We start from the raw sequence: 12,753 nt of genomic DNA, 5'->3' as shown, positions 1-12,753 counted from the left end.
AAGTGGTCACTTCAAGGTCTGGAGCCTCTGGACAAGAGGAAAGAGGTCTGGTGGCCTCTAGTCCCTCTCCCCTCACACATAGACAACATACACCCATACATGCATACAGTCACATACATGCATAGGAACTCATGCTGACCATGTACTCCCAAACATATATACATGGACATACACACACAAACATATTCATACATATTTATATGCTCAAACATACACACAGAGGATGCCCACTCTGATGTAGGGTTAAAGAGCCTCAGCAAATTGCATTGGAAGAGGATAGTTGTGGGTGCTGCCCAGGTGCCCCAACTCCCTTGAAGGCTGGGTGTGGGAGCAGCTAAGCCCCTGAGCCTGGAGCCTCTAAATCAGGGCCTGGTGTTTAGACAGTTGGGAACTCAGGGAGATTTTAGTGCTTGAAGACTTTTTTAGTCCATGCCGCAGTTCTTTGGGCAGAGCCAGTTCACTATGTCTCAGAGGTTCGTGCCAGGCATCCAAATGCCAATCATCACCCTACTGCCCTCTCCTAGACGAAATCACAGAGCCCCATTTGTCTTCTGCCCATTGTTGCCCCAGCCCCTCCATGTGAGCACCCCACTCCTGAGAGGATACAACCTGGGGTGCTTTCCACAACCTCACTTCTGCCATTTCACACCCAGAAGAGCTGCTTCGGCCCACCCCAAGCTCACTCCTTTTTTTGTGGCTTTTGGGTCACACTCGGCAGTGCTCAGGGGTTATTCCTGGCTCCAGGCTCAGAAATTGCTCCTGGCAGGCACGGGGGACCATATGGGGTGCCGGGATTCGAACCGATGACCTCCTGCATGAAAGGCAAACGCCTTACCTCCATGCTATCTCTCCGGCCCCTCACTCCTTTATTCCCTTTTATTTCTGCTTTCAAACCAGCTGAGCTGCTCTTAAGAGCTTCTTCCTGAAAATGCCTTGTGAAAGACAGCCTGGGGTTGGCTGGCTGAGCAGGACTGAGGACACTCCCCACACTAAGCCCTTCCCTGGGCCCATGTCTCCTTTGCAGCAGAGGCTACAGGACACCACTCTCTCTCTCTCTCTCTCTCTCTCTCTCTCTCTCTCTCTCTCTCTCTCTCTCTCTCTCTCTCTCTCTCTCTCTCACACACACACACACACACACACACACACTTCAGAGATGATGATGTGTCTTTCCAAGCTCTCACCCACACTGGCCAATGACACTTATTTGGTTCTTAGGGTCACTCTGCTCACCAAAGGACAGTTTCCTGAGGCTGTCAAGGAAAGCCAGCCTAATAACAAACAGCCCCAGAGTTCTCCTGGCTTGTCCTTACCAAGATCTACTTCTTGCTCTTATCATTGTTCAAGGTGGGTTGGCCCCAGAGTTCATCTTCCCACAGTCCTTTGGGGCTATGAATGCTACTCAGGCAGGTTGGCCTAAGAAATGTTGGATGATCCCATCTGCTATTTCTACCATGTGCCTGATTTCCGCCCACATCACACCCTCTGGAAACTACCTCTGTGTGATGTGAGTCCCAGGCACTTGTGGCAGGCTCGTGCCCACTCTGCCCTGTGATCCCACAGCTGTGTTCTTTTTTTTTTTGGGGGGGGGGGTCACATCTGGCAGCGCTCAGGCATTACTCCTGGTTCTAAGCTCACAATCGCATCTGGCAGGTGCGGGCGACCATATGGATGCTAGGATTCAAACCACTGTCCTTCTGCATGGAAGGCAAATGCCTTACCTCCTTGCTATCTCTCCGGCCCCACAGCTGTCTTCTTGACCTGAGGATGCCTGGTTGTTCCTCAGAGTCCCTATCATCTCCATATCCCCATACATGGCTGCGGCCTACAAATGTCAGAAAATTGAACTATAAAACTTACCTACACTCTCATTCTGGTTTCCCATCCTTCATTGACACCAGGAATGGTACCCCAAAATAAATATAGGTCCTAACTCTTGTTGAGGCTCTCCTTCTGAGACAAAGAACCAAGGGATGTTATCATCGCTGCAAAGTCCATGAGCCTCAAAAGTCTGCCTTGACCCCAGGGCTCAGGCAAACTGTGTCTCCCTGAGCTTCAGAGCATGCCTAGTCCAATCCTCTGGCATCAGCCAGATGAGGGTCAGATGGCCTTTGTACCCTAAACTTCCTCTGTAGCCTAGGTTTTATGTCCATCACCAGGGGGATAGGGAACTCCAGACTCTCAGCTCAGCATCCTGACCCCTGTTTATTCCTTTTCTTCCCCTACACAACATCTACAGAACTATCTCTCCTGGCTGGGCCTGAGCTACATTAGCCAACTCTGCATGTTGAACTGACCTCCTAGTGTCTCAGAGGTGATTGAATTTGGAGATAGATTTTTTTTGTTTGTTTGTTTTTTGTTTTTGGGCCATACCCAGTGACAGGGGTTACTCCTGGCTATGAGCTCAGAAATCGCGCCTGGCTTGGGGGACCATATGGGACGCCGGGGGATCGAACCTAGGTCTGTCCTAGGCTAGCGCAGGCAAGGCAGGCACCTTACCTCTAGTGCCACCACGCCAGCTAGGCGATAGATTTTTCAAGAGCTCATCAAGTTTATGTGAGGTTTTGGGGTTCTTGAGTGAAGCCTCATCCCTCACCCTTTCTCCCTAGGTAACTTGACCTTACCTGCAAGACCCCGCCCATTCCTGGGAGGGGTCTTGGAAAAGGTAGATAAGGCCTTTAATGGAAGGGCTTTGCTCTCTCTGCCCTTTTGGTCTTTGACCAGCATGGAGTTCAAAGGGAAGATGGCTAAAAGGAGTTAAGATGCAGGGCTAGCTAAGAATAGCAATTGCTTAAAAGGTTATGATATAGGTGACACATGTGGTAAATAGGGCATGAATAAAGCTGATGCTTCCTGATGCCTGTCTCTGGATGAGTCTGATTCCGAAGTTCACCTAAACCTGGGGCCAGCCAGCTGAATGGGGGTTGCGGAGCCACGTGGCCTGAAATGGCATCCACCTCCATCCAGCTCCATCGTTAATTATTTAATGCAACACTTGAGGAGTCTCCTGTGTTCTGACAGGCACCTTCCAGGGAGAGGAGTTAGGAACTTCCATGCTCAGAGAGGAAACCATGTGAAGATCAGAAAGAAGGGGCTCCACACCTGGGAGCATCTACACATGTGCTCAGCTACATGTATGCAATATAACACATAAAATACATACTTGTGTTTAGGAGCACATAAAGACACACGTGCACACCATGCATACATGCATGTTCATGCATGCACATAAACATACATTCACACACACACACACACACACACACACACACACACCTGGTCTTTGCTGGAATGTCCCTCCCCAGATCCCCAAGCTACCTCTCCCTATTTTCACATCCCACCTTGTCCAGTTGAGCCTCTTACCTGGATCAAGTAACCCCCTCACCTTGCACCTCTAAAGTAGCCTGAGTTAAGAAGCCAGTGTTGGGGGGATGGAGATATCAGCTGCTGAGCACCTAGGGGTGCTCGGGAGGGGGGGTTGTGTGCAGAAACAAAGATTCTCAGCTCAACAACTCTGCAGGGACCCTCTGGCAGTTTCTGAGCAGAGTCCACCTTTCCTCCCAGCTGACCCACCTGGTGTCTGGAACCCTAAACTCGCCATTGGGCCTGGCAGGAGTAGCCTCTGGACAGCCCCCCCTACCCCCCATCCCATGGCTCAGCAATTAGACCACCCAAGGTCGCCTTTCCCTGAGAGCTCAGGATCCTCAGCAGCCCAGCCACACACAGGCAGTTCTCTGGGCATGTGCTGGGTTTTGTCATGCTGTGTCAGCTGGTCCCTGCCTGGGGAAACTCCAGCTAAATACGGGATATGCAAATGTGATGCTAATTGCCTCTTCTCTAGCAGAAAATGTTCCTTTTAGCATCTTCAGTGAGTGATGCAAATGCCCACGAGTGGCATGGCAACTGTTGGCTTGGAAACAGATTTCTAGGGTGCTTGAGAGGCGGGCCAGGAGGCCTGGACGTGCTCTGGAGAAGTGGGCCTGCTGCTTCGGTACAAACTGGGTACCAAAATCTCCTCCCCACCCAAGAGCATCCTCTAGTGGGAATGCACTAGGTTCTGCAGTACCCACTTACAAAATAAACCTCCAAGTCATGCAACCCTGAGTTTATATCGTGGTTCCCAAAATGCATTGCTGGGGGGAGTGTGGGGCCAGATGCCAAGGGCCCAGGGACTTCATGCCCTTGTGTATCAATTGGCTACAGCTGTAGGGACTGTTGGCAGTCAGTATTTCGTGTCCAGCACTGGATGGAGGCCAGCCTGAGAGGACCAGAGACCCCAGAGTCTACAGTGCATAATAAAGGCTCTGCTCATTTTCTGTCTTTCCTCCCACACTGACGTCCATCTTGGGGGCTATTTGTGTTCGTGTTCAGGTGAATTTGAACAAGTCAAAGCAGAGCATGAAATCTGAGGAGGATTCCACCTTAAGGGGGAAAAAAAATCCATTTCTGCAATAACAAATAGTTGGAGCTGGTACCTTCCTTGGGTGAAATTGTTCCCCTCGAGACAAGTCTAAACGCTTCAGCATTATGAAAACTTGGAGAATTGCTTTGCTACTGAAAATTTATGGCCCCCAAATCATTCCTAACAGACAGCATGCTCTTGCAGCCCAGGGCTTCCCTCTCTCTGTGGGAGCCCCCGGGGGTGTCCGTGAAGCCATTCAGCAGCAGGTCACATATTTCTGCTGGGGGGGGGGGCCTCCAACAAGGTGGGCCCAGAAAGTAAATTTGGGAAAATGCCCAGACCCAACAGAACCCCCCAGAGTCTCCGTACAAACTAAAGGCTGGTGGAGACCTATTTCACACCTATCTCTATTTTTTATCCTAAAGATGAGAAATGTTGAAACTTCTAGATGCTTCTTCCCTGACTCAAAACAGCACAAGGAATTTTGCCATAGTGGGGTGGGGCCAGAGCCCTGGCTTGGCCCAGGGGGTATTTTAGGGAACTCTGGCCCTTGGGGTGGAACAGATTGACAAGGCAACTGCCAGACCTCCATAATGTCTTCACTCTTTTTCTGCACCACACAAAAGCAGCATTGGGGGTGGAGTGTCAGTGCACTTTTTACAACCCAGTCTACTTCATATGAACCCCAATCAATAAATCCCCTCAGTTTCCCATGCTGGGCTTCCTCCTGGCCCTCTGCAACTCCTGAGTGGCCCCATATTCCCATGCTGACCCCCTTCCTACCCATCTGTCCAAACTCCTCCCAACTTTCTCTTTTTGAATGTGGGTCTCCACCAGTGAAGCCTTACTTGAACCTCCCAATTTCTTAGACCTTTGTTCTTGTAGCAGAACTGGGGTGTGCCTGACAGAACCTTTCACCCTCACCACCACAGAGACAAGGACCCAGAGATTTCAGTAATGTCCTGGGGTCACTCACCTGGCTGAAGCTGCTGGAGCCAGGGTGGGGAGGGAGGCTCAACCGCAGGCTTCATGGCTGAGGGTGCTGCCTCCGACCCCATGTCCTACCTCTCAGGACGGTGGCACCCACCTGCAGCAACTCTTGAGCACTGCCTCCTGAACCCCTTCTAGCTGCCACAGATTTTACTTCTCTGGGAGACTCAGGGAGGCTGAATGACTTGACCAGGGTCACACACAGCAGTGACAAGTGAGACCTGGAGGTGGGAGCTCAAAGGGCAAGTCAAGATCGTCATGGATGAAGGGGCCTCCAGAACTGGAGAACAAGACAACCCCCTCCTTCTGGGCTGAGACTCTGGTTCTGCCAGGCACAGCTCAATTCTGCTGCAAAGGGACCTTCACCAAAGGTGAACACTGCTAAAAGCCATGAGAACTGTCAGGAGAGACCAGGGAGGAGACAAACAGGAGTAGAAGGAACCACCTGCAAAGCCGGGAGAGAAAAAAATAGACATGCCTTGCCTTGCCCCTATCTGGTGGACAGTAAATGATGAATTGCCTTCCTTTCTTCCTTCCTTCCTTCCTTCCTTTCTTCCTTCCTTCCTTCCTTCCTTCCTTCCTTCCTTCCTTTTCCTTCCTCCCTTCCTTCTTTTCTTCTTTCTTTTCTTCCTTTCTTAGTCCCTCCCTTTCTTCTTTTCTTTTCTTTTTTTCCTTTCTTCTTTTCTTCCTTTCTTCCTCCCTCCCTTCCTTTTTTCCTTTCTTCCTTTCTGCCTCCCTCCTTTCCTTCCTTCTTCCTTCCTTTCTTCTTTTCTTCCTTCCTCCTTCACTCCCTTTCTTCCTTCCTTAGTCCCTCCCTTCCTTCCTTTCTTTCTTCTTTTCTTCCTTCCTTAGTCCCTCCCTTTCTTTCTTCCTTCTTTTCTTCCTTTCTTCCTCCCTCCCTTTCTTTTTTCTTTCTTCCTCCTTCCCTCCCTCCCTTTCTTCTTTTCTTCCTTTCTCCCTCCATCTCTCCCTCCTCTTTTTTCCTTCCTTCTTTTCTTTCTCCCTACTTCATTCTTTTCTTCCTCCCTATTTCCCTTCCTTTCTTCCTTGTCTCCCTCTCTCCCTTATTTCTCTCTTTATTTTTAGTACTTTCTTCTTTCCTTTTCCCTTCCTTCCCTTCCTCTCTCCCTTTTTCTTTCTCTTCCTTCCTTCATTTCTTCCTTCTTTCCTTTCTTATACCTTCCTTTATTTATTTCTTCCTTTCTTTCTTAATTTCTTTCTTTCTTTCTTCTCCCATCCAGAAATGCTCAGGGATTACTCCTGGCTCTGCACTCAGGAATTACTCCTAACAAGCTTGGGGCACTATTCAGGGTGCCAGAGATTGGACCCAGTTGCTGCATATAAGGCAAGCACCCTCCTACTGTGTCTCCAGCCCAAGTCATTTGTTTCTTAAAGCTTTTAAAAATACAAGCATCATCTGTCTTGAGCCAGGGTGTCCCGGAGCAGGAGACTGGCCAGTCCCCGCTTTGGGCCTCCACACCCAGTGTAGATACTGGCTCTCTCATCCTCCCATCAGGGCCTGGGGGCCAGGCCTGGACCACTCTTCACAGACCTAGAGCTCGCAGAGAGGCTGGCAGCACCAGGCTGGAATTCTCAGGCAAGCAGGACCCCCCTCCTCAGGTTCAGGAGCTGCCACCCCAGCTCTGACTCCACTGACTGCTCCCTTTGAAGTTCAAAGTGGGGCCTCACCCCTCAGAGCAGCAGTAAATCAGGCAAGAGAAAGGAAACTGTCCATCCTGCCTGAGTTACGGCTGCCAGGGGAGCCGCCCGCACCCTTAGGGACCCACCCCAGCTTCCCTCCCCTCCTCCACTCTCACCCTGCTTCCCAGTTCTCTGGAATCCTGCGATCCCTGCTCCACCTTCTCCTTCAGGACAGATGGTGCCTTTGCTTGCATACCTCCTGTGACAGGGAGCTCATTCACATTCCAGCCAGTTCTATCCCCTGCCAAGTTCGCCAGGTTAACCCTTCCTTGGGTCTGGAGTTGCTTCTGGGCATCCTCCATTTTTTTCTCCTGTGTCCAGCAGGCACTGGCTTTTCTCTTGCCCATCCACAGATCGGGCCATGCAGACTTCAAAAAGTGGTTCTTTGTTCTCAGAGCTCCCTGGATTTATAGGTGTGCTTTGGGGGTCCAGAGAACTTGTGTGTACTCAGGGCTGTAGGTTTGTGGGAGGGTGGGTTAGTGGGATTAGGGGTACATGAATGCCAGAGGCACATGGGTGTGGTGTCAAGGGAAGGTCTGGGCAGTAGTGAAGGGTATATATGTTGCGCCCAGCCAGGTGGAGCTGGGGGAAGCCAAGTGAGGGGCTATGGGCCATTCTGTATGTGTGTAAAAATAGATGGAGTGCTTGATGTGTTTGTGTGTGTGCCTGTATGATGGATAGGAGAGGGTGTAAGGTGGATGTGTACATTGTGTGTCTGTATGCATAATGTATTTGTGTATACTGTGTGTCTGTGCGTACTGTGCATCTACGTGAATTGTTTCTGTGCATTGTTTGTCTCTATGCATTGATTTAGTCTCTGTGCAGCGTTTGTTTCTGTGCATAGTGTCTCTTTGTGCGTTGTGTGTCTCTGTGTGAATTGTGTCTGTGTGTATAGTGTGTCTGGGTGTATTGTGTGCCTTTGCGTACATTGTGTGTCTTGTTTATAGTATCTTCATGTTCATTGTGTGTCTATAGGCCTTGAATCTGTGTGATTTGTCTGAGTCATTACGTGTGATGGGAAAAGGTGGCAGTGGGCTCTGTCTCCATCCTGGGTGTCCCGATGGCGTCATGGGCAGGAATAGCTCTGAGCTCATCTCCTGGCTGTGGAACTGATGGCTCTGGGAAGGGAGATCAGGGCAGTGCCAGGGTTTGGCCTCGTCAGAGCTTCTGTCAGGGATGGGGGGCCTGCAGTTGGGGCATGACTGCCTGGAGGCAGCACAAAAAAGCAACTATGGCTCAAGCTCTAGGCCATTGCCTGAGTCTGCCAGGCCCAGGGGAGGCTTGGAGGAGGCACATCTGCACGGCAGCTGGGAGTCCTGAGTGAACCCACAGACCAGATCATCTGCCTCTGACCTCCCAGTCCTCAGGAGACCACATTGAAGTCAGCCCCAACTGCTAGTCAAGAGGAGAGAAGATGGGGCTGGAGAGATAGCACAGCGGTGGGGCGTTTGCCTTGCATGCAAAAGGACTGTGGTTTGAATAACAGCATCCCATATGGTTCCCTGAGTATGCCAGGAGTGATTTCTGAGCATGGAGCCAGGAGTAGTCCCTGAGTGCTGCTGGGTGTGACAAGGAGAAGGAGGAGGAGGAGGAGGAGAAGAAGAAGAGGTGGAGGAGGAGGAGGAGAAAAGATCCCCTAATGGTGCCTTCATCTTACACCCTTCAGCGTCTATGAGGAGAGAAATCAGGGGCAGTTCTCCCCATCTCCCAAACAACACCATGGCCAGTTCTTATAAGGGCCTGGGGAGAGGCCAGGGACTCACAGGTGGGGAAGACCCTCAACTCCACTCTTGCTCTCTTCACCTCCCTCCCTCGAGCCTTCCTCTCTTCCATCAATCCCTTCATCTTTTCCTCAATTTCTTCATTTTTCCTACTCTCCATTACTCTTTTCTTCCCTCCATTTTCTCTCAATCCTTCCATTTTCCCTCAATCCCTTCTTCCTTCTCTTCATTTCTCCTTCCTTCCCTCCATCCTTCTCTCAACCCTTCCATTTTCCCTCAATCCCTCCATCCTTCCCTCTCTTCATTTCTCCTTCCTTCCCTCCATCCTTCTCTCAACCCTTCCATTTTCCCTCAATCCCTCCATCCTTCCTTCTTTTCATTTCTCCTTTCTTCCCTCCACCCTCTCATTCTTTCCATTTTCCCCTCAATCCCTCCATCCTCTCATCTCTCTATTTCTCCTTCCTTCTTCTCTCTCACTTCCTGCTGCAACTCTGCAATAACTGGTGCCTTGACATCCACTTTGGACCCAAGAGCAAATTTCTGCAGGAAATTGATTTCATGGAAGAGAAGACCTTGAGTAAATATATTCATAGCATCCAAACCCAAACTGCCCTTCCGACTTCCAGATTCCTTGTAAGAGAAAAAGGATTGTCCTTGATGGGTGAATTTCTTGCAGTGTGATGCATCTTGAGCTCAAGGATAAGTTTGAGAATGCCAAGTGGGCAATATGCCCAAACCCCTGCAGGCAGGGAGAACAGTGTGTGCCAGGCAGAGGTGTGAGAGAGATGCCCCATTCCTGGAACAGGTGGTCTAGGCTGTTTTGCACCAAACTCAGCTCTCAGTGCCCTGTGGAGGGGGTTGGCATTTGGCTGTGGGCATTTGGGCAAAGGGAGCCTTTGAAGGCACTTCTAGAAATTCAAGGGAGGAGAGGCAGGAGGCCCCGAAGGGGGGCAGGTGAGAGCTGCATAGGAGAGGGAGGAGAGGCAAGGTGGCTGGGAGGGGTGAAGTTTGAAGGGCTGAAGGTGGGGTGCTTGGCTTGAGGTGCTTGGCTGAGGGCTGAAAGTGCTGCAGAGCGAACTAAAGAAGGGGCCCAGAGCACAGAGACACTGGAGAGGTAAAGAAACTGGAAAGGAAACAGATGGAGGAGGGAGACCAAAATGGAATGAGGGCAGACAGGAGTTCAGACAGAGCATGAAACCCGTGTTGAATACTGCTGAAACCACTTACCTGCCTTTTCTCTACACCACAAAACCCCCTCCCCAGCTCCCACCCCACTTGCAGAGCTGCTCTTCTCAGGCTTAATTCAACAGCCTCAGGGGTCCCACTGAGCTTAAACCAGTCATTGAGTTTCTCTGCTCTACACCTTCCTTGGCTGCCTCACAGAAAGAAGGGGATCTGTTCTCCATGTTGCCTTTGATGCCTTAAAGATTCCCCACCATCACCCAGATTGTCCTCCAATTGTCCTCCATTTCTCTTTCCTCCTCAAGCTCTGAGGTCTCCTTGAGGAACAGGAACAATCCAAATCTCTTTCTTCCTCTAGTATTTTCCTCAGTCTGAAACTACTCCCTGGAACCATTGCCACCTCTCCCACAGCTTATCTTTGGCACCCTCAGACCCCACTTGCCCCCAAGCTCCTCTCCAGGGCTGATAATGCAACCCATGTCATCTGACAGGTGGGGTAGCTCTGCAAAGTTGGTGCCTCTGGCTCTCATTTCCTCCTGGATTCCACCTCGCATAGACAGATGCTGGCCCAAGTGGCCAGTACAATGGTGTTGGCATTGTCTCCTGAGACAGAAGGTGACTTGGGGAAATGGGTGGTACAAAGTAGGGGCATCAGCAGTGCTATTTACTATAGCCAGTCTCTGGAAACAACCATGATGTCCTTCAACAGATGAATGGTTAAAGAAGCTGTGGTACATATACACAATGGAATATTATGCAGCCGTCAGGAGAGATGAAGTCATGAAATTTTCCTATAAATGGATGTACCTGGAATCTATTATGCTGAGTGAAATATGTCAGAGGGAGAGAGATAGATGCATCTATCTAAATCTCATCTATGAGTTTTAAGAAAAATATAAGACATTATTGCAACAATTCTCAGAAAAAAAAAAGAGAGGAGGGCTGGAAGGTCCAGCTCACGACATGAAGCTCACCATAAAGAGTAATGAGTTCAGTTAGAGAAATAACTACACTGAGAACTATCATAACAATGTGAATGAATAAGGGAAGTAGAACGCCTGTCTAGAGCACAGGTGGGGATGGGGTGGGGAGGAGGGAGACTTGGGACATCGGTGATGGGAATGTCGTACCAGTGAAGGGGGATGTTCTTTACATGACTGAAACCCAACTACAATCATATTTGTAATCAAGGTGTTTAAATAAATATATATATATATTTTTTAAAAAACGTAGAGGCATCAGACCTCATTTTGGAAGGCTGGCTGCAGAGGGGAAGCAGCAGCCAGGCTGGGGTTAGAAAATGAGGTGAGGTGATAGTCCTAATGGCCACCGATTTTCTGATGATTAGCAAGCATTTATTCTTTTGATATGGTTAATATCTCCTGTTCAAGTGAATTTATTATTGCCACTGAAACCATGCACCAATAAATTTATTTGCTATTCAGATTCAGTAAAAACAAGAGAGAGAATGAAAGAAAAAGAGAAAGAAAGAAAGAAAGAAAGAAAGAAAGAAAGAAAGAAAGAAAGAAAGAAAGAAAGAAAGAAAGAAAGAAAGAAAGAAAGAAAGAAAGAAAGAAAGAAAGAAAGAAAGAAAGAAAAGAAGAGAAAGAAAGAAATAAGAGAAAGAAAGAAAGAGAAAGAAAGAAAGAAAGAGAGAGAAAGAGGAGAAAGAAGAAAGAAAGAAAGAAAGAAAGAGAAAGAGAAAGAAAGAAAGAAAGAAAGAAAGAAAGAAAGAAAGAAAGAGAAAGAAAGAAAGAAAGAAAGAAAGAAAGAAAGAAAGAAAGAAAGAAAGAAAGAAAGAAAGAAAGAAAGAAAGAAAGAAAGAAAGACAGAAAGACAGAAAGACAGAAAGAAAGAAATTGGGGTGGGGGTCTGCTTTTTTCCAGGTGGAGTGGTAGAAGCAACATTCAATGCAGATAGGAGGATCTGCTGGAGGAGCATCTAGACATGGGAGAAGTGATGGGCTATAAGGGGCAGGGACAGAGAGAGACTCAGAGCTTAAAGGGTCTTTGGGTATACAGAGGCTCCCACAAACTTCTCCTCTCCTAAGGAACCAGTAAGAGCGCCCTTGCTGGCATTTCCTCCTCTATTTGGCCTCTAACCAGCACAGAGCCAAGATGTGAAGACAATGTGGAAACCTGAGTCCCATAAACATTTGTATTTGCTTCTGAGACAAACTCTTGGCCAATCTGTCTGTGGCTTTGCCTGAAAGCTCTTGGAGACCATGGTCTTTGTGCCGCTGTCCAGAACAAATAATCTTACTGATGGTGGTGGAAAATGCAACAGTTTATTGCTTTTCTCTCTCTAACAAATGGAAGTCCGGGTCCCATTATCCTCTAGTACCTACATTTTACCTCTCCTTACCTGCTCTTCTTCAGGATACCCATTGACCTTAAGATCACAAGTTAGCTTCAGTGTTCCAGCATCCCATCTGTATCCCAGGAAAAATGGGGGGAAATGCCAGAGGAGGAGTAGCAAAGGGAGTTTTCTAGAAGCCACTTTGCTTAGGACCCATTACCTAGGACTGTATGCCATGTCCACACCCAGTGGTGCTCAGGGCTTACTCCTAGCATAGTGCTCAGAGGTCACTCCTAGAAGTACTCAGGAGACCATATGACGTATTATAAATAGAAGTGGGGTTGACCATGGGCAAGGCAAGGGCCCTATTCTACCATTCCTCTTCTATCTTGAGAAATACATTTTTGGGGTTTCTTGAGAGGCTATACCTCTTGCTGTGCTCATGAGTTACTCCTGACTCTC

The sequence above is a fragment of the Suncus etruscus genome, chromosome 20 (assembly GCF_024139225.1).
Source record: "Suncus etruscus isolate mSunEtr1 chromosome 20, mSunEtr1.pri.cur, whole genome shotgun sequence".
Classification (NCBI taxonomy): Eukaryota; Metazoa; Chordata; class Mammalia; order Eulipotyphla; family Soricidae; genus Suncus; species Suncus etruscus.
This window is presented reverse-complemented; position numbering follows the sequence as displayed.